Raw genomic sequence first — 23,649 nt, forward strand, 5'->3', positions numbered from 1 at the left:
TCAGTTTCTTTCATCAATGTCTTTTTTTTTTTTTTTTAATTTATTATTTATTTATTTATGGCTGCATTGGGTCTCCGTTGCTACACACGGGCTTTTTCTAGTTGCAGCCAGCGGGGGCTATTCTTTGTTGTGGAGCACCGGCTTCTCACTGCGGTGGCTTCTCTTGTTGTGGAGCACGGGCTCTAGGCACGGGCTCCAGTAGTTGTGGCTCACAGGCTCTAGAGCGCAGGCTCAGTAGTTGTGGCACACAGGCGTAGTTGCTCCGCGGCATGTGGGATCTTCCCAGACCAGGGCTCGAACCCGTGTCCCCTGCATTGGCAGGTGGATTCTTAACCACTGCGCCACCAGGGAAGCCCTCATCAATGTCTTATAGTTTCCAAGTACAAGTCTTTTACGTCCTTGCTTAGATTTAGCCTAGGTATTTTATTCTTTTTGATGCAGTTGTAAATTGGATTGTTTTCTTAATCTCTCTTTCTGATAATTCATTATTAGTGTATAGAAATGCAACAGATTTCTGTATATTAATTTTGTATCCTGCAACTTTACTGAATTCATTTATTAGTTCTAATAGTTTTTTGGTGGTGTCTTTAGGATTTTCCATATATAGCATCACATCATGTCATCTGCAAACAATGACAGTTTTACTTCCTCTTTTCCAATTTGGATTCCTTTTATTTCTTTTTCTTGTCTGATTGCTGTGACTATGACTTCCAATACTATATTGAATAATATGATGAGAGTGGGCATCCTTGTCTTGTTCCTTCTCTTAGAGAAAATACTTTCAGCTTTTCACTGTTGAGTATGATGTTAGTTGTGGGCTTATCATATATGACCTTTATTATGTTGAAGTATGCTCCCTCTATACCCACTTTGTTGAGAGTTTTTATCCTTAATCGATGTTGGACTTTGTCAAAAGTTTTTTCTGCATCTATTGAGATGATCATATGATTTTTATGCCTATCCTTTTAAAATCCTTAAAATATAAAATAGTTGAAAATATTAAAGTATTTTATTTGCTAAAATAATCATTTGATCACTTCTTGTTTCTTCTCTCAATTCCCCTCTGTTATACTTTTTAAGACAGATGGTATTGCATAGCTATGGATATTTGGGGGGATTTGGACAGGGGGAGGTTGAGTTGAAAAAATCATTTAATTTGGATTTAGGGGAATATATTTAGGTGGTTCACTGTCAATTTGTGAACCGTTAACTTTTCTTCCATAGTGCCCCCAATGTAGGAAAGATCTTAGGAATCCTGCTTCCAACTGTGCTGACTCACCTGGCAAAGCTACAGAGCCTAGGGATGTATCATGATGTAAGTGTGTCCCATGGTACCCAGCACTGGAAGTTATGTAGACAGTGAGGGGGACAGAGGGACCAAGCATGAAATATACACAGCTAGAATACAATTTGCTTCTATTAGCTTCCAATAATCAGAAATGCAAAATTATAAGAGAAAATGTAGGGAAAAAAGTACTATAGAAGTGTCCCAGGCAGTTAATAAAAATATTATGTTATTTTCTGGATTCTGTTATGTTTGTGGAACTATCATTTTTTAAAGATTTGTAAATTTGTAAAATTTAAAAAATTATATTTTGTTCTGATTTCTTTTCTCATTCTAAATAAACATTCACTTTCTTACCCAATTTTTAAATTTAGAATTTCAAATTATTTTAAAGAGTATACCCCAAATTGTATAAGCTTTGGGCTGTACAAAAATTGGATCTGCCCCTATTTGAGTTGTAGGAGAAAGTGGGGGAGAAGGGCAGGATCAGGGCAGGATACAGATGCTGCTTAATTCTACACTTTAAGAGCAAATATATATAAAATGGAGGTTAAAATTTAAATATATAGGAGCAGAATACAAAATAAGACGTATACTTTCTAAACTACTAAAATAAGAAAAAAAGCAAGCTTGATTAGTTCCACAAAAGGCAGAAAAGAAAAAAAAAGTAGTAAATAATATAAATAAAATGGCAGGAATAAATACAGTCACAATAAATATAAGTAACTTGAATCCCCCTAATAAAATAAAGCCTTAATCTAATTGGGCTTTAAAAAAAATCCAGTCATATGCTTTTTAAAAGAGTAAAGGAAAATAGACTTTTAAATTATGTTGGAACAAACTCGTATCAGAACCACCTAGAAACTTAATATCAGAATCACCTAGAGAAGTCATTACATTAGGATCAGGGGGTGGACTTTGGGATAAAGGGCTTTCTTGATTCAGGACCCTAGAAAGTTAAGCAGAGTTGTTGGCATATCTGGGCACTGACACTTGTCATTGCTTCTGGAGAAAGAAATAGAGTACAGACGAACAGAATAGAAGGTACATTTATTTCTGCTCTTCACAATTTGCATTTTTGTACCTTTTTGAATTTAGTTTCTTCATTAATTTGTTTTGATTTTCTTACCAGTTGAATGTATTGTTCACTCAAATAATACATTTAATAGAATAGTTAGGGGAAATCATCACACATGAAGAATTATGTGATTTATGACAAAGGTGCAAGTCAGTGGAGGAAAGGATAATCTTTTGAATAAACTGTTCTGGATCAATTGAATATTTATATGGAAAAATTTTAACTTGACCCCTTCCTCACGTTATACATAATATTAACTCAAAATGGATCAAAGATCTAATGTGAAGGGTAAAACAGTGAAACTTCTAGAAGAAAACATAGGGAAATACCTTCATGACCTTAAGATAGGCAATGTTTTCTTAAATACAAAAGCACAAACCATGAAAAAAGAGACTGATAAAATAGACTCCATTAAATTAAGAACTTTCATTTATCAAAAGACATTTTTAAGAGAATGAGAAAATGATACACAGAGTAGGAAAAGAAAAATATAAAATGACTATTGACAAAAAACTTACATCCAAGATATATAAGGCACCATTATAAATCAATAAGAGAAAGACAAAGAACTCAATTTTTTGAAAAACAGGCAAAAGGTTTGAATATGTATTTCATAAATCTAGATATCTAAATGATCAACAAGCATATGAAAAAAGATTCAGTATCATTATTTATGAGGGAAATGTAAATTAAAACCATAATCAGATACCACTACACACTAAAATTTTCAGAATCAGATACTACTAGTCTTGTACATTGCTGGTGGAGTGTAAATTGGGACAACTCCTTTGCTCCTACTGTTTCCATCTTCCCTATACCCACCAGCAAATTCTCATCCTGCCAGAAACTTCTTTGCTCATCACAAGGTGATAGATTTTTCTCACACATAGTTTTTCCTTTCCAGCTCAACTGGCAAATATTAAGCACATAATAATAGTTAATTGTATAAATCTGTACCAGCCTCCTTCCTTATCTATTCATCTTACCTTTACTCTTTGTATGTTCCTCGGTTCCTTGTTGCAAGACATAGGGACCTGTGTTTCCTCACTTTTTAGTGGATGGGGTCTCAATCTATCACATTCAGTTTAATAGGTAAACAGTTTATGCATTGATGAGTGAATTACTGGAGAAAGGACATATGGAGAGCTTCTCAGAAACAGAAAACTTAAAAATTTTGTCTTACCCTCAAGATGCTCAATATATACTAATCACTCTACAAGTAGGGAATGAATTTAGCATGATTATGGTCATAAAAAAGCTAATCAGGATATTTAAGAAAGTTGAGTTGCTCTCACATTCTAGGCATGACTCTCCTATTTTGTCTGTGTCATTTTCATTGTATCTCGTCATATAGTAATATATTTTCTTTCTTCTATTGTAGATGCCCAGAGCAACAAATCAAAAAAGAAACCCACTTCTTTTTTCTCTTTCTCCTCACAGTCATCACACATTATAACCACTGTTTTCTACGGCCACAGATTTCCCTCCAGCCTCTCTTCAAACATAACCTGTACTCTTCCAACCTTTTTTCTCCATAGCAGTCCTACAGTCAAGTCAGAGTTTTCAGGAGTTAGTGTTACCTCTTGGTCTCAGTGCTTTCAAAATTCACTTTCAGGAAAAAGAATTGATAGAGAATTCAGTTTTTTCCACAGGTAACTGCTTTAAGGAATTACTGTTTAAAATGCAAACAAATGAATTTCTAATGGTGGAATTTTAAGTTCTGACAAGGTGGTAGAGGACTGGGGGTTGGTTTTTTAGGCTAGTAACCCCTCTAACCTTTCCTCTGTTCCTTATAACTATAACACATAATCTCTTTTCCAGTAAAGCTAGCTCTGTTTTCAACAGACTACAAAGTATAGCTATCTGATCTGCCCTTAGCCCCATGTATCTTTGATCTATTTTCTTTCAGAGGTATCGCCTTCTCAAAAAGCGAGGAGGAACTGGCAAGGAGTTGAAAAGAATTCTTTTCTTTTTCCCTCCCAAACTAAAATGACCTCAGTTGCAAGGACTGGGTGATCTCAGTTTCTCTGGAAAGTACAGTGTTGTTTTTCATGGTTGGTAGTAAACAGAGAACAGAACACATCATTTGCAATACTTACCTAAAACAACCCTTCAGTTTATGACCTATTGCCCAAATTAATGGCAGCTTACAAGAGACCTATCTGTAGGTGGGGACCCTGAATATAATAAAGTGCAAGCATTCACAACTTCTATAAGAAGCATTAGCAGCTAAACAAGATCCAACCATTGCTGCCTTTGCACTGAGCATGAACATTTCCACTGTCAAGTAGGGAGACATCATTTCAACAGTTTATAACATATGGTGTTCAAAAGTTACAAACCTGCAGCTTTAACATTTTAAAGTCAGTGCCTCAAAGTATAGAAGGTCTATAATACAAAGAGATCAATAGTATTACATATTATGATAATATCTTGCCATTATTTGAACTACAAGTAGGTAACCAATGCAAAAAACTCAGAGAGATGGTGGGCTCAATTCTTTTTGGTGCGTGAACTGTGCCCTAGTAAAAGACAGCTATAGAACTCTTTGAAGTTCTCATTTAATTCAAACACTGCTTTGTCTTTTTGTATAAATAGTAAATTACCAAAGAAACACCAGTGATAAGAGGGTTAATATTAGTATCCTTATACCTAAGTCAAAACTGGACAGCTCAAAAAGATTTATAAGCTCTGCCCTCAATTTGTGTCTTTGACATAGCTTCTTGTTTTTACATAGACACTTGGAATTTGTTATCTGTAAGAAAAGAATGAACTTATCCAAGGAACTGGTAGCCATGGCCTAAGGAACTAGCATGACAAAATGACTAAGCATGTTAATAACAATAATAATAATAATTGCACTTGCCATACATAGCACTTAATGTGTTGGGAATGGCTTTAAGCCCTTAATGTATATTAACTCATTTATTCCTCGCAATACCCTATAAGGTAATTATTATTCCTAATTTACAGAGGACGAATCTAAAGAACAGTGAGGTAAAATCATTTTTAACATTACGTAGTTAGGAACTGCCAGAATTTGAACCTAGGCACTCTGGCTCTGAAGCAACATTTATATCCACCTGAGTTCATTCAATTAGTTAATCAGTTATTAAGTCTTTAATCAAATATTTATCAAATATGCAGTATGTTCTTGGGTTCCAGGGTATACATAAATGAGTTAAACTATATATGGTACCTGCTCTTATAGAATGTATAGCAGTAAACACAAACATTAATCAAATAATTACACAAACAAATGTAAAATTGCAATGTGACAGGTACACAAAGGAGGGAATGTATGATGCTGAGAGTCAATCAGGGAGACTGGGGGAAGTTTTGCTGAAGAACTGACATATGCACTAGATATGAAGGATAGGCAGACTTGAACTGGACAAAGAGGAAAAGGAAGAGATTTCAAGGTAGAGGAAACACCACATACAAATTCTCTGTTGTGAGTAGGAACAGGAAAAGTACTAGTAATTGAAGGAAGGCCAGTGACGGGCAATCAAAGAGAACAAGAGTGAGAAGAGTTCAAGACAACGCTCAAAGGGTTGGCAGGACCAGATCGGGCAGGAGTTTGGTAGGCTATGTTAGGCTATGTCTTTGCCTTATGATCTTCTCTGAGTCCTAAAAGGTTTTAAATAAGGGCAGGGGTGGTGGTGGAATTACTTGAGTAGATTTGTGTTTTAAAAGGATCACTCTAACTTTAATATTGACAGTGGCATGGAAGAGGATCAATGGGTATAACTAGATGAGTGAGAAGATTGTTATAGCAGTCCAGGGTGAGAGATGAAGGTAGTCTGGACTGGACTGATGGTGGTGATAAAGAGAAATGGATAGAGCCAAGCTGTAGTAGGCAGAAAAATCAATAGGCCTGTCTTGCAAAATTAGCTAAGTCAATTTGGTCACGCACAACTATTTTGTTCTTTTTGACAGATATAAGTAACCACCAATTTTTGATATAAGTGAAGGGGGTGGTTACTTTGACATAGCTTTGTTACTAAGTCGCAGTGCAAGCAAGTATTAGACCAAATTCTGTCACATAAACAGACATTTTAAAAAATAAAGTTATTAACAAGGAGTCTTACACGCAACAGTTCATACAATCTCTTCTATAAGTTCAATTAAGTTCCAGCTCTCTGTCCTTTTATGTACTATGATGTATTAGTTATCTATTGCTACATAACAAATTACCTCAAAACCTAGTGACTTAAAGTAACAATAAATATTTATTATCTCATAGTTTCTGTTGATTAGGGATAAATCAAGTTGGCTGGGTAGTTTTGGTTCGGGGTCTCTCATGAGTCAAGATGTTGGCTGGGGCTGTTGTTACCCAAAGGCTTGACTAGGCCTGGAGAATCTACTTCCAAGACGAGTCGCTCACACAGCTGGCAAGTTAGTGTTGACTACCAGCAGGAAACCTGAGTTCCTCCCCACATGGATCTCTCCGTAACAGCTTCACAGCATGGTGGCTGACTTCCTCCAGAATAGATAATCCAAGAGAGAAAAATGCAGGGTCTGCAATATCTTTTAAGACTTATCCTTGGAAGGCAGTGTCTTCATTTCCAGAATATCTTATTCACACAGGTCATCTCTATTCAGTGTGGGGGAACTACAGAAAGGGATAAATACTAAGAATCATTGGTATTAAGGGCACTAAGGATCAGTTTGAAGACTGGCTACCACATATGACTACAACATGCATGAAAGGTTCACTTAAGGTAGATGCAGTAATATTTAAAGACAGGATTCAGGCAACCAGAGTCCAATGAAACAATAGCTGGATACAGGACACTTTAGGGATCAAATGTTGGTATCTTTCCTAAAGATACAGATTATGGTGCTTGCTAGATTTTTATACCCTATTCAGCAAAAGTGGAATGTCTAAAATATATTAGCCAATCCATATAACTTGAACAACACTAATTTCACCAATGAAAACTGATTGCTAATATTTATTATGCTAATTAGCAAAATTCTGGTGTTGGTCAAGTAAGTATGACTAAAGCACTTGTCATAGCTTCCTCTGGAGTGTGGCGTTATGGCTAAATATCAGCTGACCATACCTGGGAGTGTAAGTTCCTAATTAGGGCAAGCAACAGCACTTACGATGTAGCCTAAATTAACACGCATATATATTCACACATAATATCACATTATCCATGCTCAATTATTTTAAAAGTAAATTACAGACATCATAATGCCATCCATGATTTAGAAGATGCAGCCCATGAAAAGAGTAACTATCTTGGCCAATGACAGTTACTGAATGGGACTGCTCATATTAGATAGAGTAACTTACAGTTGAAATTACTGAATGGTCATTAGCAAAGCATTTCTGGGATTGGGGTATGTTGCAGAAAACACCTATATTGATTTTCATTTTTGAAGGCAAAGCATTTAAGATTATATTATAGGGTTATTTTGGGAATTACATGAGTTAATAATTTCAAAGCACTTAAGATGTGCCTGGCGCATAGTAAAATTGTCAGTAAATATGATAGTGATGATGGTGGTGGTGATCGTCTAACAGATAGATAAATGCCTCTTCATGATTATCAGGTGTACTGGACACTGGGATAGATTCCACTGACACCATATTCCTCTTCAGGACTGAAGGACTTGTTTGTCCAGCTGCTGGGAATGCTGTGGCTCACAGCTGTCAAGATGTCAGCTCCATCCAGAAATTGCCTTACCCAAGGTCACACCTACTTCCTGGGAGCAGTCTTTATCCAATGACTGATCATTGATGGGTATACAAGGGCCCAGTACCCTTGTCTCAACTTGGAACACTTCTGAAGGGCCACCCTAGCTTCAGAGCCACCCTCAGGGTAGGGTTGGTTTAGGCTTTGTTATAACTATTTCACAGCCCAGCTTCTCCTCTGTCCAATCCTGCATTTCACCACAAGTATTAATTCCAAGAGAACCCCCTAATAAATTTTCCTGCATGCAAATCTCTATCTCAGGGTCTGCTTCCCAGGGAACATGACTAGAAACATCAGGGGTTATTTAATGAATTAAAATACTGTATAAACAAATGCATCCTTTTTTATTGGTTGGTAATGATTAGCACAGGGTGTAAGTTTGAGATATAGGTATATATAATTTAAAATATTGTTCATTTAGATTCAAAATTTGAGATCTTAAGTTGGTGGTAGAGACTAATAGAATAGGTTACTAATTAAAATGCTAATTATATTAAATATTATTGGAAAAGCTGTAACATATAACTATCATCTGACTATGGAAAACACAAAAGGCCATGAAAACCTTTAACATAGGCAAAGTTAGTATACAGATTCTATTTGTCAGGTTAGGCTAGGGAATGCTGCAGTAATAAACTATGCCAAAATTTCAGAGGCTTATCACATAGAAGTTTCTTACTCAGGCAAATCTGCTAAGAGTCCAGGAGTTTCTCCAGGGCAGCCCTTCATGTAGTGGCTCAATAGTCCAGATTGCTTCCTTCTTCTGGTAACTCCATCTGAATGATACCTCAGGGTTCTTTGTGCCAGGAAAGACAGCACGGTGAATCACGCACAGACTTGTAAATGCTTTGGTCTGGAAGTAACATATCACCTCGGGTCACTGTTCATTAGTAGAACTAGTCACACAGTGCTGCTTAACTTGTAGAACTAAGAAATGTAAGCTTTTGCATATCCAGAGAAAAAAAGAGAATTGAAAATATTGAGCATTGGTAATGTTAGCCACAAGAACAGCCTTATACCGTCTGAGAGACACTAATATTTTAGTATTTGTAAGGATCATCTTATAAGAGAAATTCACTTTTGGGACAAACTCTGTGTAGATCTTATCCTAGGATAGGAATTAATTTTAAGCTTCTATGTTTATTATGCAATTTGATTGGAGGTAAATTTAGTTCAGTATAAATAGAGAGAATCAGCAGCTAAAGTAGAACCTGGCAAGGTGTGGACAATCTCTTAAGTCATATGATAAATAGTTAAAATATAGATCACATTTGAGTGAGCTGTGAAAATTTATATAAAAATATTTTCCCAGAGGCTTCCTTAAAAATGGGATAGTAAAATTTAAAAATAAGAATACAATATCAATAAAAGTGAGCTTTACCTGAATTTACTTTCACATTTGACCATTTATTCCTTTAAAGAAAAAGAATAAAATTACTGTTAAGTAAATACACCTCACACCCTATTTCTACAGCACTCTTCAATAAAAAAGTTTCATATGAAAAACATTCTATATTATTGATTACAAGACAGTCCAAAGCTAAACATAAAAAGTCAATGTAAACAAAAAAGTGAATAATGATACAAATTTTATTGCTTTCCAGAACCTTGAAGATAAATGTAATTTTTTTTGGTGTATAGTTGTATAAAATTGTATTGCATGTAATAAATTAGTGATCACCACAATTAGGATATGAAATTATTAATTATTCCACTACCCTAAAGTAACTTCCTCATGTTACCCCTTTATAGTCATACCCTCCCCCCAACCCTAACTCCTTGCACCACTTATTTTTTCTCTATCACTATAATTTTGCCATTTTGAGAATGTTATGTAAATGGAATCATAGCATATGTAACTTTTTGAGATTGGTTTCTCATCAACACAGTGGCCTTGAGATCCATGCAAATTGTTACATGTATCAAATTCATTCCTTTTTATTGCTGAGTAGTATTCCATGTTATGGGTGTACTACAGTTTATTCATTCACCCATTGGAGGGTATTGGGTTGTTTCCAGTTTTTGGCTATCACAGATAAAGCTGATTTGAACATGTATGTACAGATTTTTGAGTGAATATAAGTTTTCATTTCTCTAGAGTAAATATCCAGTAGATGGATATCTGGGTTTTACAATAAGTATATATTTAACTTTATAAGAAACTACCAACTGTTTTCTAGAGTGGCTGTCCCATTTTACATTCTCCTCAGCAAAGTATGAGAGATACAGTTGCTCCGTATCTTGTCAGCACTTGGTATTATCAGTATTTTTTATTTTAGCCATTCTAATAGGTGTGTAGTGGTATTTCATTGTGGTGTTAATTTGCATTTTCCTAATGGCCAATGACGTTGAACTATAACAAAGTCTTACATAGAGTTTTGCATTTTTACAAATACTTTTTTAAACATCTAAGTTAATTCTCACAACTATAGTGTGATGTATTTCAAGTGATAAGAGGCTGATATCAAGTAAATCTGGAAAAATCAGCCAAACGTAATTACACCAATGCAGAATCAAAACAATTTAATACTCAAAAGGAACATGGAGGTAATTTAGTCAAACTCCCCCATTTTACAGAGAACTGTGTCCCAGAAAGGTTAAATGACTTCTCACACAGCTGGAATCATACCAAAAGTCATACTTCTGATGCTTGAATCTCTTCTATAATGTCCAGTCAAGTAGGTGACAATTTATGCTTGAATTCTTCAAGTGACTGGAAATGCACTCATTCTTTGCCCCATTCCGTTAGAAAGTGTTTCCTGACATTGAGCTGAAATGGCCTATAAACAAATAAACAAGTCTGTAAATGTTTTGACATTGAACTGAAATGGCTTACTATAGCTCTTGCCAGTGGGTCTAGTTTCATCCTCTGAGGCTTTCCTGAGGAAGTGTGGACCCTTTTCCATACGGCAGTACTTCAGATACTTGAAGACAGCCATCATGCTCTCACACATATACTCCAGGCCAAACATTCACATTTTCCTCCAATCATTCTTAGGTGAGCTTGTTTACCATCCTTCTTGCTTGTATGTAAACTGGTCCTAGGTTTCTTATGGTGAAAAATACCGAACAAAATATTTTTTGTAACACAACCAGAATTATATATAATTTCCAGGTATATGAATTCACTACAGGAAAAAATAAAATTTTATTTTCCCTCAGTGTATTTCCTTACATCATTAAACAATATTCGTAAGTGTATTTTTAAAATTTTATGCTGAATACTTTTATTTTCAAATTGCGTTTCTTTTTTGGATGTATTGCATGCAAATGGCACAAAACTCAAAACATTTAAGAAGGTTTACAGTGAAAAGTTGTGATCCCTAGACTTCTAGTTTAATAATAATATAATATAATATATATAATGCAATATAATATTGCAGATACCCTCTTTTTAAGCACATAATTCTGATTATACATTCTATCATATGGTTGAACATTTAAAAAATTATTCATCTTAATTTTTTATTAGTATTATTAAAAATGCTGTTGTGGACTGCCTTATGTATATTTTATGTATATATTTTAGATTATTTCTTAAAGTAGACTCCTAGAAGAAAATAGCTGCATTGCACAGTATGACTTGTCTTACTATAACTTTCCACAGTTACCATTTTATACACATAAAATGTTTATTAATATACACCGGCAGTTTATGCATCCATTTCACCACACCTCTGCAAGCATGGAATACTATTATTTATTGATTTTTTTTTTCAAATTTGTTCTCCTGATTTGCTTATAATTAAGAATGAATTTTTAAATATGTTTTTATATCTCTATTGGCTATTTGTATTTCCTCCTTAGGGTGTTTAAGTCCTTGTTAATTTTTAGAAGATCGATTTGTATGAGCTAGAATATCAGCCCACTCTCATATTCTTAACAAACATTATTTTGTTCAGCTTATTAAACTCTTAAAGGCATTTTACATATGCTAATGCCAGTCCATCCGAAACAATTAAACGTAGTTAATTAAAAATTTTTTTTGCTAAATATAAGGGCTTACAATGAACATACTGTAATATATCTTATCTCTTTACACATCTGTTTCACCTACCATATTTTAAGCTAGTGCAAGTCAAGGACAATACCTTAATCATCTTTCTAAAGCTTAACATAGACATTTACAGAGAATAGATGTTCCCTAAATTTATGATATCTAAATGAGTGAATAAACTTAAAAATCCCTATTAGGTTTGTTGGATTCTGCTTGTATGGTTACAGATTCCCCCAATTTTTTGAATTCTAATTATGGCTATCTAGAACTTAGCCCAGAGTCAACATTAAGCTGTTCTAAGGTTTGTTAAACCCCCTACCCTTTCCAACTTTGAATCAGGTAAAAATTTGGAAAATACGGGTTTTCTCAAGTCAGTGAAATACAGTGTTGACCGATATAGGGACCGTTGTTCTACCCTAAAAACCTCTGGAGAGCCTGACTGCCCTCCAGGAGTCAGTACCCATTGGGTATTAAGTCATTGCCTGAAGGTACTATCATCTAGCCTTTTTGCCTCCCCAATTTACTTGTAAGTAAATGATGAAAAATGTCAATAATGCCTTTTGGGCACAGATAAATATTGTCTACTGCATTTTATTGGCGTACTGGTCTAGTATCCCCATCAGGAAGAAAATAAAATTAGACAAATTCTGGTTGGTAAACCCATACTGTATTTGACTGATTACTGCTTTCTCTTATAGATGCTCCCAGAGCATCCTTTTAATAATTCCTTTTACATTCTTGCCTAAGATCAAAGTAGTCCTGGTGGAGGGTTAGAGGTGTTAGGGACTCTCAAGTGAATGACTAAAGTCCCAATCAAGTAAGGATTGAAGGGAGGGTTTCCAAATGATATGGATTTCCATTCTATGTCACTGGAACCCCTTTAGTTGTCCATGATCTTTTCTCTTTTTCTGAGTGTTTGAGACTGCCAGGGACTAATGAAAAAGTACCTTTTCCTATGGGTAGTTTGGATAGGATTGCAAAAAGTATTGGCATACAGACAGCTGTTACTCCTGCTACAGATCAAGGGAGTGGGGAGTGAAAAGCATTTGTCAATCAAACAGAAACTCTTTTTGATGATATAAAATACTCTTTGGGGGAACTCTGAATATTAGATTGCCTGCCACATGGCTTTCTGGTTCTGGCAATGCATGGTAACCCTGTCAGGTCTCTTCTAAACTCTAACAATCTCTGTCAAAGCAAAGACTGTGGGGTCTGTAATTTGCTAACTCCACCCTTGTTCATATATTTCCTCCAAGGAGTCCCTCAGACCTTCTTTACCCTCCACCATCCATTTCACAATCCCCCATTCCCTCCAACCCAGGGAAGTCTAATCTTGAGATTCTCTTTAAAATCTGTGTATTAACTTCATAGGGCTGCTGTAACAAATTACCACAAACAGGTGGCTTAAAACAACAGAAATGTATTCTCTTACAGTTCTGAGGCCAGAAGTCTGAAATTAAGGCATCAGCAGTGCCGCAGTTTTGGAGGACCTAGGGGAGAATCTGATTTTTGTTTCCCCCAGCATCTGGTAGAGCTGGTCAGTATTCCTTCACTTGTGGCTGTATTACTCCAGTCTTAGCCTCGTTGTCACACTGCCTCCTCTTCTCTGTCTTCTCTTAAGTCTGTCACATAAAGATACTTTTCATTGGATTTATGGCCGAGCAGACAATCCAGGGTGATTGATCTCTTCATCTCCAGATCCTTAACTTAATTACATCTGCAAAGACCCTTTTTCCAAATAAGGTAACATTCACACATTCCAGGGATTGAGACATAGACATATCTACATCTTGCTTAAGGATACCATTTTTTTTTTTTTTTCCTTCTTCTTTTAAGCTTTACCTCTTGAAGCTTTGAGGAAATTCAAGAAACCTCTTATTTCTTCATCACCTTAGCCTTCAAGACTGCATCTTCACATTGAGCACTTTGGAAAATTCAATCTACTCCTTTGTTTCAGTTGCTTTTTTTTTCTGGAATTTCCCCTTCCCTGGGCAAATGAATATTACACCAGTGGGAGGAAACATCCCAAATAATTCCAGGTTTTATATTTCCACTTTTCACCTTGAAGGCAGACATTTGCCCATGTTTAGTGTTCTAGCACCTATTCTGTTTACCATAATTCCTCAAAGATGGGAACAGTTGTTCTCAGGTCTCATTTGTACTCCCTGCCCCTCCACCCCCAAAAGCCTGCGATATAAGCCATTCATATCAGATGATGGATTCTAAATTGGAACTGTTAGGTACTTCTTAGAATTCCTTCTTCTATTTGGGAAGAGTATTGCTTCTTGTCACTATTTATACTACTCTTTTGAGTAATATTAATAAGTTCCTATTTACTGAGTCACTACTATAAGCCTGGCTCAGTGTTTTGAATGTGTTACTTCCATTACTCAGAACAATCCTATGAGAAAGATATACTTATCTCCATTTTACAGATGGGGAAAAGGAGACCCCGGGTAATATAACTATTAAGTGTTGAAACAGAGAATTAAATCCAAGTTTGCCTGACCCCACAAATACACATAGTTCTTTCTACTATGTCAAGCTGCTTCTCAAGTTTCCTTTGTAGAGAATGAAGAAAATAATATTTAGGGACTCTGTTTTCTCTCTCAGATCTAACCTTATACCAGCAGCTGTAAGTGGGCTTTTCCCTTCCTTGATCATCTTCTGCCTTTGAAGATAATTTTAAAAAGCCCGTTCTTTGTCCTCTCTTAGCATTTTTTACAAGTCTCACCTCATTTGGGAGCTTCAGATTTCTTGACTATGCTTTAAGGCCCATGTTACCTTCTTATAATTATCCTTGGTATGTGGTTGTTTTCTCCCAAGGTTTCTGTCTCTTCCAATTAGCCAAGCAATTTCTCCTTGTTGGTCAGAATTAGGTTCCCCAGTTGCTCTGCTGGGACATCAAATCATGAGAAAGGCAAATCAAAAACTTGTCAGATGTTTTGCTTTTAGCCCAATGAAACTTTTAGGAGGTGTCCAGCTATTTGAGTTTTCTTTTTTGATTGTTGCATTGCTACATGTATTGACAAATAGTATACTGTAGGGTATTATGGTATCAATAATGAATTCTTTTATGAATAATTGCATGTGACAGTACATGTTTGGAACCAGTTTTAAACCTCTTAAATAAAACACTCTAAGGCAGTTCCAAGCTTCCCATTGTCTATGTGTACACCTAGTCATTCTAACACATTCCTGTTTCTCATTCCCCACTCAAGTTTATCACATGGAGAAATATTTTTTATTTCTAGTAAACTAGTTTGTGTATCTCATTTTGAGCATAATCCCAAACCAGAAAGTGGAAGATAGGCTGGGGAATATGACCTCTCTGAAGTAAAGCATATGTTAGGAAGTCTATGAATTAAGGTCACAAAACAGAGGGCTGTGAAAAAAATATTATATGAAAAAATGAAAAAAATGAAAAAAATATTATAACCTAATTTTTGCTAACCTCTAAGTGAAATTTAGCATTTCTTTCAATTGTGAACATAGGCAACAAACCAGTGTTACTAGAAGTACCGCTGACTTTTTCACCAATAAAAATCACAAATATTTTCCCATCACATTACTATAGTTGTAGAAATCTCAAGATATAATTAGTGTTCACTACTTTAAAATTATAGATATTATTCGACCCTCTACTAGATTTTGTTTTTCAACGCATTAATAAAGAAGCACATGTACAGAACACTTTTGTTGAATAACTTGATTACTGTTTTTAGTATAATTGGTTTCATTCATGATCCTATGCATATTTTATGCATTTAAAAACATGATTCTAAAAAGGGCTTTATAGGCTTCACCAGACTGCCAAAGGGATCCGTAGCACAAAAAATGATTAAGAATATCTATTATGGATTCTGGCATTGCGTTAAGAGCATGTAGTCTGGTGTCACATTGCTTAGGTTCAAATTCTGCTCTGTCATGGTATGACTTTGGCTAAGTTACACATAGATTTTGTGCCTCAGATTCTTCACGTGTAAAATGGAGATAATATTATAATACCTACCCAAAAATCTTGCTATGAAGATGAAGTAATATCTGTAAATGGCTTAACACAATGCCAGGCATATAGTATGTTATTTATCTCCACATATACCCAGATGACAAGGGTTTCATTCAAATCCTATTTACATTTATTCTATGTACAGATTTTCTTTTTTTTACCATGTTGTCACTGTCTAAAATTTAAAATTACATTATAAAATATTGGCTGTTTTCAAGTGGATATTTGTAAAATACATGTGTGATATAAGGAAGAATTATACAGTGAAGATCCATAGGCCTCCCATCCAGTTAAAGGGAAAAAAGATACTTTAAAAAGGGTGAATATATAATTTACTATCCAAACTAGGACACTTTTGAGAGTGAAAGAGAGTGCTATTAGTTATTACACCAGGAATATAGGCAAACCAGGACTGTTCTGACTAAATTAACATGTATAATCACACTACTTTTATGTTCCTTGTGTTCCCCTGCCTTAGTCCATTCCCTTCTTTCTGCAGCTAGAGAAGATCACTATCTTGATTTTGTGGTTATCATTCTGTTGCTTTATAGATTTACTTCTTATGTTTGGTCTCTTAAACAAAATATTGTTTACTTTTACTGGTTCTTTAATTTATAGAAGTGAAATCCTACTGTACTATGCTTTTGTGAATTGCTTTTCTGCTCAGTGTTGTTAGAGATTCATCCATGTCCATGGATTTGTGATTCATTTTTCCCACTGTTGTATTCTACTGTATGAGTATACGTAATATATTTAACCACTCTACTGTTGATAGGCAGTTGGGTTGTTTCCGATTTTTACTGTTATAAATAATACTGTTAGGAATTTTCTTGCTCATATATCCTGATACACATTTCTCCTGGGCCATAAGAGACATGCAACTTCAAGTTTACTAGATAATGCCAAGTTGTTTTCCAAATGGATATATCAGTTTATTCTCCAACAAGTAACGTAGAAGTGTTCTGGTGATATAGTCAGACTTTAAAATTTTTGCGTATGTGGTGTGTGTGAAATGATATTCAGCATGTGGTTGAGCATCTCTTTGGGTTTCCTCCTTTATGAATTACCTATTTATAGTGTGGTAGTTAAGAGCATTATCTATTTTTAAAAATATTTAAATTGTAGTAATTCTTTACACAATTATTATTACAAGTATTAATCCCTTTGCCAATAATATGGGTTGTAAAGATCTCCCAGTTTGTATCTTGTCTTCTACTCTCCTTATGATGTCTCTTTTTTTTTTTTTACTTTTTATTATGGAAAATTTTAAACATACATTAATGTATAAAAATATGCAGAATAAAATAATGAGCTCCGATTTACCTATCACCCAGCTTCAGCAATTATCAACTCATAACCAATTCAGCTTCATTTATACTACCACTCACTTTCTCCATCTCTTAGTATTTTAAAGTATATCCCAGACATTATATCATTACATGTCTAAATATTTCAATATGCATCTCTAAAAAATAGGGATCTTTAAAAACTACTATTATAAACACACAAAAAAATTTACAATACTTCCCCAATATCATCAAATATTCAATAAGCATCCAAATTTCCAATTATCTTAAGTGTGTGTGTGTGTTTTAAAGTTTGTTTGAAGCATGATCCAGATAAAGTCTTGTGGTAGCAAGCCTCTAAAATGGTACCCAATGATTCCTACTCCCTGGTATTTACACCCTTGTGTAATCTCCTATGTATGATCAACCTGTGGGTCACATATCTGTGTAATGGTATGTCACCTTTTTTTTTAATGGTTTTGATTTTCACATCGTTGATAACAAATCATATCAAGCATTTTTTTAAACTTTTTACTTTATATTGGAGTATAGCTGATTAAAAATGTTGTGATAGTTCCAGGTGCACAGCAAAGTGACTCAACCATAAGTATACATGCACCCATTCTCCCCCAGAATCCCCTCCCATCCAGGCTGCCACATAACATTGAGCAGAGTTCCCTGTGCTATACAGTAGACCCTTGTTGGTTATACTTTTTATCATTTTTCTTTATTTTTTTTTGAATTTTTGAATTTTATTTTTTTATACAGCAGGTTCTTATTAGTTATCCATTTTATACATATTACTGTGTACATGTCAATCCCAATCTCCCAATTCATCCCAACCCCCCACCCCCGCCACTTTCCCCCCTTGGTGTCCATACATTTGTTCTCTACATCTGTGTCTCTATTTCTGCCCTGCAAACCGGTTCATCTGTACCATTTTTCTAGGTTCCACATATATGTGTTAATATACGATATTTGTTTTTCTCTTTCTGACGTACTTCACTCTGTATGACAGTCTCTAGATCCATCCATGTCTCTACAAATGACCCAATTTCATTCCTTTTTATGGCTGAGTAATATTCCATTGTATATATGTACCACATCTTCTTTATCCATTCATCTGTTGATGGGCATTTAGGTTGCTTCCATAGTCCTGGCTATTGTAAATAGTGCTGCAATGAACATTGGGGTGCATGTGTTTTTTTGAATTATGGTTTTCTCTGGGTATATGCCCAGTAGTGGGATTGCTGGGTCATATGGTAATTCTATTTTTAGCTTTTTGAGGAACCTCCATACTGTTCTCCATGGTGGCTGTATCAATTTACATTCCCACCAACAGTGTAAGAGGTTTCCCTTTTCTCCACACCCTCTCCAGCATTTGTTGTTTGTAGACTTTCTGATGATATCCATTCTAACTGGTGTGAGGTGATATCTCATTGCAGTTCTGATTTGCATTTCTCTACTAATTAGTGATGTTGAGCAGCTTTTCATGTGCTTCTTGCCCATCTGTATATCTTCTTTGGAGAAATGTCTATTAGGTCTTCTGCCCATTTTTGGATTGGATTGTTTGTTTTTTTAGTATTGAGCTTCATGAGCTGTTTACATATTTTGGAGATTAATCTTTTGTCCATTGATTCTTTTGCAAATATTTTCTCCCATTCTGAGGGTTGTATTTTTGTCTTGTTTGTAGTTTCCTTTGCTGTGCAAAAGCTTTTAAGTTTCATTAGGTCCCATTTGTTTATTTTTGTTTTTATTTCCATTACTCTAGGAGGTGGATCAAAAAATATCTTGCTGTGATTTATGTCAAAGAGTCTTCTTCCTGTGTTTTCCTCTAAGAGTTTTATAGCGTCCGGTCTTACATTTAGGTCTTGAATCCATTTTGAGTTTATTTTTGTGTATGGTGTTAGGGAGTGTTCTAATTTCATTCTTTTACATGTAGCTGTCCAGTTTTCCCAGCACCACTTATTGAAGAGACTGTCTTTTCTCCATTGTATATCCTTGCCTCCTTTGTCATAGATTAGTTGACCATAGGTGTGTGGGTTTATCTCTGGGCTTTCTATCCTGTTCCATTGATCTATATTTCTGTTTTTGTGCCAGTACAATATTGTCTTGATTACTGTAGCTTTGTAGTATAGTCTGAAGTCTGGGAGCCTGATTCCTCCAGCTCCGTTTTTTTCCCTCAAGACTGCTTTGGCTATTCGGGGTCTTTTGTGTCTCCATACAAATTTTAAGATTTTTTGTTCTAGTTCTGTAAAAAATGCCATTGGTAATTTGATAGGGATTGCATTGAATCTGTAGATTGCTTCGGGTAGTATAGTCATATTCACAATATTGATTCTTCCAATCCAAGAACATAGTATATCTCTCCATCTGTTTGTATCATCTTTAATTTCTTTCATCAGTGTTTTAGAGTTTTCTGCATACAGGTGTTTTGTATCCCTAGGTAGGTTTATTCCTAGGTATTTTATTCTTTTTGTTGCAGTGGTAAATGGGAGTGTTTCCTTAATTTCTCTTTCAGATTTTTTCATCATTAGTGTATAGGAATGCAAGACATTTCTGTGCATTAATTTTGTATCCTGCAACTTTACCCCATTCATTGATTAGCTCTAGTAGTTTTCTGGTGGCATCTTTAGGATTCTCTATGTATAGTATCATGTCATCTGCAAACAGTGACAGTTTTACTTCTTCTTTTCCAATTTGTATTCCTTTTATTTCTTTTTCTTCTCGGATTGCCATGGCTAGGACTTCCAAAACTATGTTGAATGATAGTGGTGAGAGTGGGCAACCTTGTCTTGTTCCTGATCTTAGAGGAAATGCTTTCAGTTTTTCACCGTTGAGAATGATGTTTGCTGTGGGTTTGTCATATATGGCCTTTATTATGTTTAGGTAGGTTCCCTCTATGCCCACTCTCTGGAGAGTTTTTATCATAAATAGGTGTTGAATTTTGTCAAAAGCTTTTTCTGCCTCTATTGAGATGATCAAATGGTTTTTCTTCTTCAATTTGTTAATATGGTGTATCACATTGATTGATGTGCATATATTGAAGAATCCTTGCATGCCTGGGATAAATCCCACTTGATCATGGTATATGATCCTTTTAATGTGTTGTTGGATTCTGTTTGCTAGTATTTTGTTGAGGATTTTTGCAACTATATTCATGAGTGATATTGGTCTGTAATTTTCATTTTTTGTGATAATTTTGTCTGCTTTTGGTATCAGGATGATGGTGGCCTCATAGAATGAGTTTGGGAGTGTTCCTTCCTCTGCAATTTTTTGGAAGAGTTTGAGAAAGATGGGTGTTAGCTCTTCTCTAAATGTTTGACAGAATTCATCTGTGAAGCCTTCTGGTCCTGGACTTTTGTTTGTTAGAAGATTTAAAATCACAGTTTCAATTTCATTACTTGTGATTGGTCTGTTCATATTTTCTATTTCTTCCTTGTTCAGTCTTGGTAAGAATTTGTCCATTTCTTCCACATTGTCCATTTTATTGGCATAGAGTTGCTTGTAGTAGTCTCTTAGGATGCTTTGTATTTCTGTGGTGTCTGTTGTAACTACTCCTTTTTCACTTCTAATCTTATTGAGTCCTCTCCCTCTTTTTCTTGATGAGTCTGGCTAATGGTTTATCAATATTGTTTATCTTCTCAAAGAACCAGCTTTTAGTTTTATTGATCTTTGCAATTATTTTGTTTATATTTCATTTACTTCTGCTCTGATCTTTATGATTTCTTTCCTTCTACTAACTTTGGGTTTTGTTTGTTCTTCTTTCTCTGGTAACTTTAGTTGTAAGGTTAGATTGTTTATTTGAGATTTTTCTTGTTTCTTGAGGTAGGATTGTATTGCTATAAACTTCCCTCTTAGAACTGCTTTTGCTGCATCCCATAGTTTTGGATCGTTGTGTTTTCATTGTCATTTGTCTCTAGGCATTTTTTGATTTCCTCTTTGATTTCCTCAGTGATCTCTTGGTTATTTAGTAACGTATTGTTTAGCCTCCATGTGTGTGTTTTTTACGTTTTTTCCCCTGTAACTGATTTCTAATCTCATAGCGTTGTGGTCAGAAAAGATGCTTGATATGATTTCAATTTTCTTAAGTTTACTGAGGCTTGATTTGTGACCCAAGATGTGATCTATCCTGGAGAATGTTCCCTGCGCACTTGAGAAGAAAGTGTAATTTCCTGTTTTTGCATGGAATGTCCTATAAATATCAATTAAATCTATCTGGTCTATTGTGTCATTTAAAGCTTGTGTTTCCTTATTAATTTTCTGTTTGGATGATCTGTCCATTGGTGTAAGTGATGTGTTAAAGTCCCCCACTATTATTGTGTTACTGTCGACTTCCTCTTTTAGAGCTGTTAGCAGTTGCCTTATGTATTGAGGTGCTCCTATGTTGGGTGCATATATATTTATAATTGTTATATCTTCTTCTTGGATTGATCCCTTGATCATTATGTAGTGTCCTTCCTTGTCTCTTGTAACAGTTTTTATTTCAAAGTCTATTTTATCTGATATGAGTATTGCTACTCCAGCTTTCTTTTGATTTCCATTTTCATGGTATATCTTTTTCCATCCCCTCACTTTCCGTTGGTATGTGTCCCTAGGTCTGAAGTGGGTCTCTTGTAGACAGCATATATATGGGTCTTGTTTCTGTATCCATTCAGCGAGCCTGTGTCTTTTGGTTGGAGCATTTAATCCATTCACATTTAAGGTAATTATCGATATGTATGTTCTTATTACCATTTTCTTAATTGTTTTGGGTTTGTTTTTGTAGGTCCTTTTCTTCTCTTGTGTTTCCCACTTAGAGAAGTTCCTTTAGCATTTGTTGTAGAGCTGGTTTGGTGGTGCTGAATTCTTTTAACTTTTGCTTGTCTGTTAAGCTTTTGATTTCTCCATCAAATCTGAATGAGATCCTTGCTGGGTAGCATAATCTTGGTTGTAGATTCTTCCCTTTCATCACTTTATATATGTTATGCCACTCCTTTCTGGCTTGTAGCGTTTCTGCTGGGAAATCAGCTGTTAACCTTATGGGAGTTCCCTTGTATGTTATTTGTCATTTTTCCCTTGCTGCTTTCAATAATTTTTTCTTTATCTTTAATTTTTCCTAATTTGATTACTATATGTCTTGGCGTGTTTCTCCTTGGGTTTATCCTGTATGGGACTCTTTGTGCTTCCTGGACTTGGGTGGCTATTTCCTTTCCCATGTTAGGGAAGTTTTCGACTATAATCTCTTCAAATATTTTCTCTAGTCCTTTCTCTCTCTCTTCTCCTTCTGGGACCCCTATAATGCGAATGTTGTTGCATTTAATGTTGTCCCAGAGGCCTCTTAGGCTGTCTTCATTTCTTTTCATTCTTTTTCTTTATTCTGTTCCGCAGCAGTGAATTCCACCATTCTGCCTTCCAGGTCACTTATCCTTTCTTCTGCCTCAGTTATTCTGCTATTGATTCCCTCTAGTGTATTTTTCATTTCAGTTATTTTATTGTTCATCCCTGTTTGATTTTTCTTTAATTCTTCTAGGTCTTTGTTAAATATTTCTTGCATCTTCTCCATCTTTGCCTCCATTCTTTTTCCGACGTCCTGGATCATCTTCACTATCATTATTCTGAATCCTTTTTCTGGAAGGTTGCCTATCTCCACTTCATTTAGTTGTTTTTTCTGGGGTTTTATCTTGTTCCTTCATCTGGTACATAGCCCTCTGCCTTTCATCTTGTATATCTTTCTGTGAATGTGGTTTTTGTTCCACAGGCTGCAGGACTGTAGTTCTTCTTGCTTCTGCTGTCTGCCCTCTGGTGGATGAGGCTATCTCTGGTTATACTTTTTAAATATTAGCAGTGTGTACATGTCAATCCCAAACTTCCTAACTGTCCCTTCCCTCTACCCTTCACCCCCAGGTAACCAAAAGTTCATTCTCTAAGTCTGTGAGTGTGTTTCTGTTTTGTAAATAAGTTCATTTGTATTTCTTTTCAGATTCTGCACAGAAGTGATATCATACGATATTTCTCTTTATCTGTCTGACTTAATTCACTCAGTATGACAATCTCTAGGTCCATCCATGTTGCTGAAAATGGCATTATTTCATTCTTTTTTATGGCTGAGTAATATTTCATTGTATATATGTACCACATCTTCTTTATCCATTCCTCTGTCGATGGACATTTAGGTGGCTTCCATGTCTTGGCTATTGTAAACAGTGCTGCAATGAACACTGGGGTGTATGTGTCCTCTCGGACCACGCTTTTCTCCAGATATACCTGTGATCAACCTGTGGGTCACATATCTGTGTAATGGTAT

At 35.3% G+C, this 23,649-nt stretch overlaps 1 long non-coding RNA gene across 1 annotated transcript in view; it reads right to left on the reverse strand.

Moving 5' to 3' along the window:
* Positions 1 to 356: 356 nt before the first annotated feature.
* LOC309659017 overlaps positions 357 to 23,649 on the reverse strand; it is a 34,308-nt gene continuing 11,015 nt past the window's right edge. The window contains exon 2 of the long non-coding RNA XR_014262497.1: positions 357 to 10,851. This is a non-coding gene — a long non-coding RNA (uncharacterized lncRNA). The remainder of the gene's footprint in view (positions 10,852 to 23,649) is intronic.

The sequence above is a fragment of the Balaenoptera physalus genome (assembly GCF_965194825.1).
Source record: "Balaenoptera physalus genome assembly, chromosome: 3".
Lineage (NCBI taxonomy): Eukaryota > Metazoa > Chordata > Mammalia > Artiodactyla > Balaenopteridae > Balaenoptera > Balaenoptera physalus.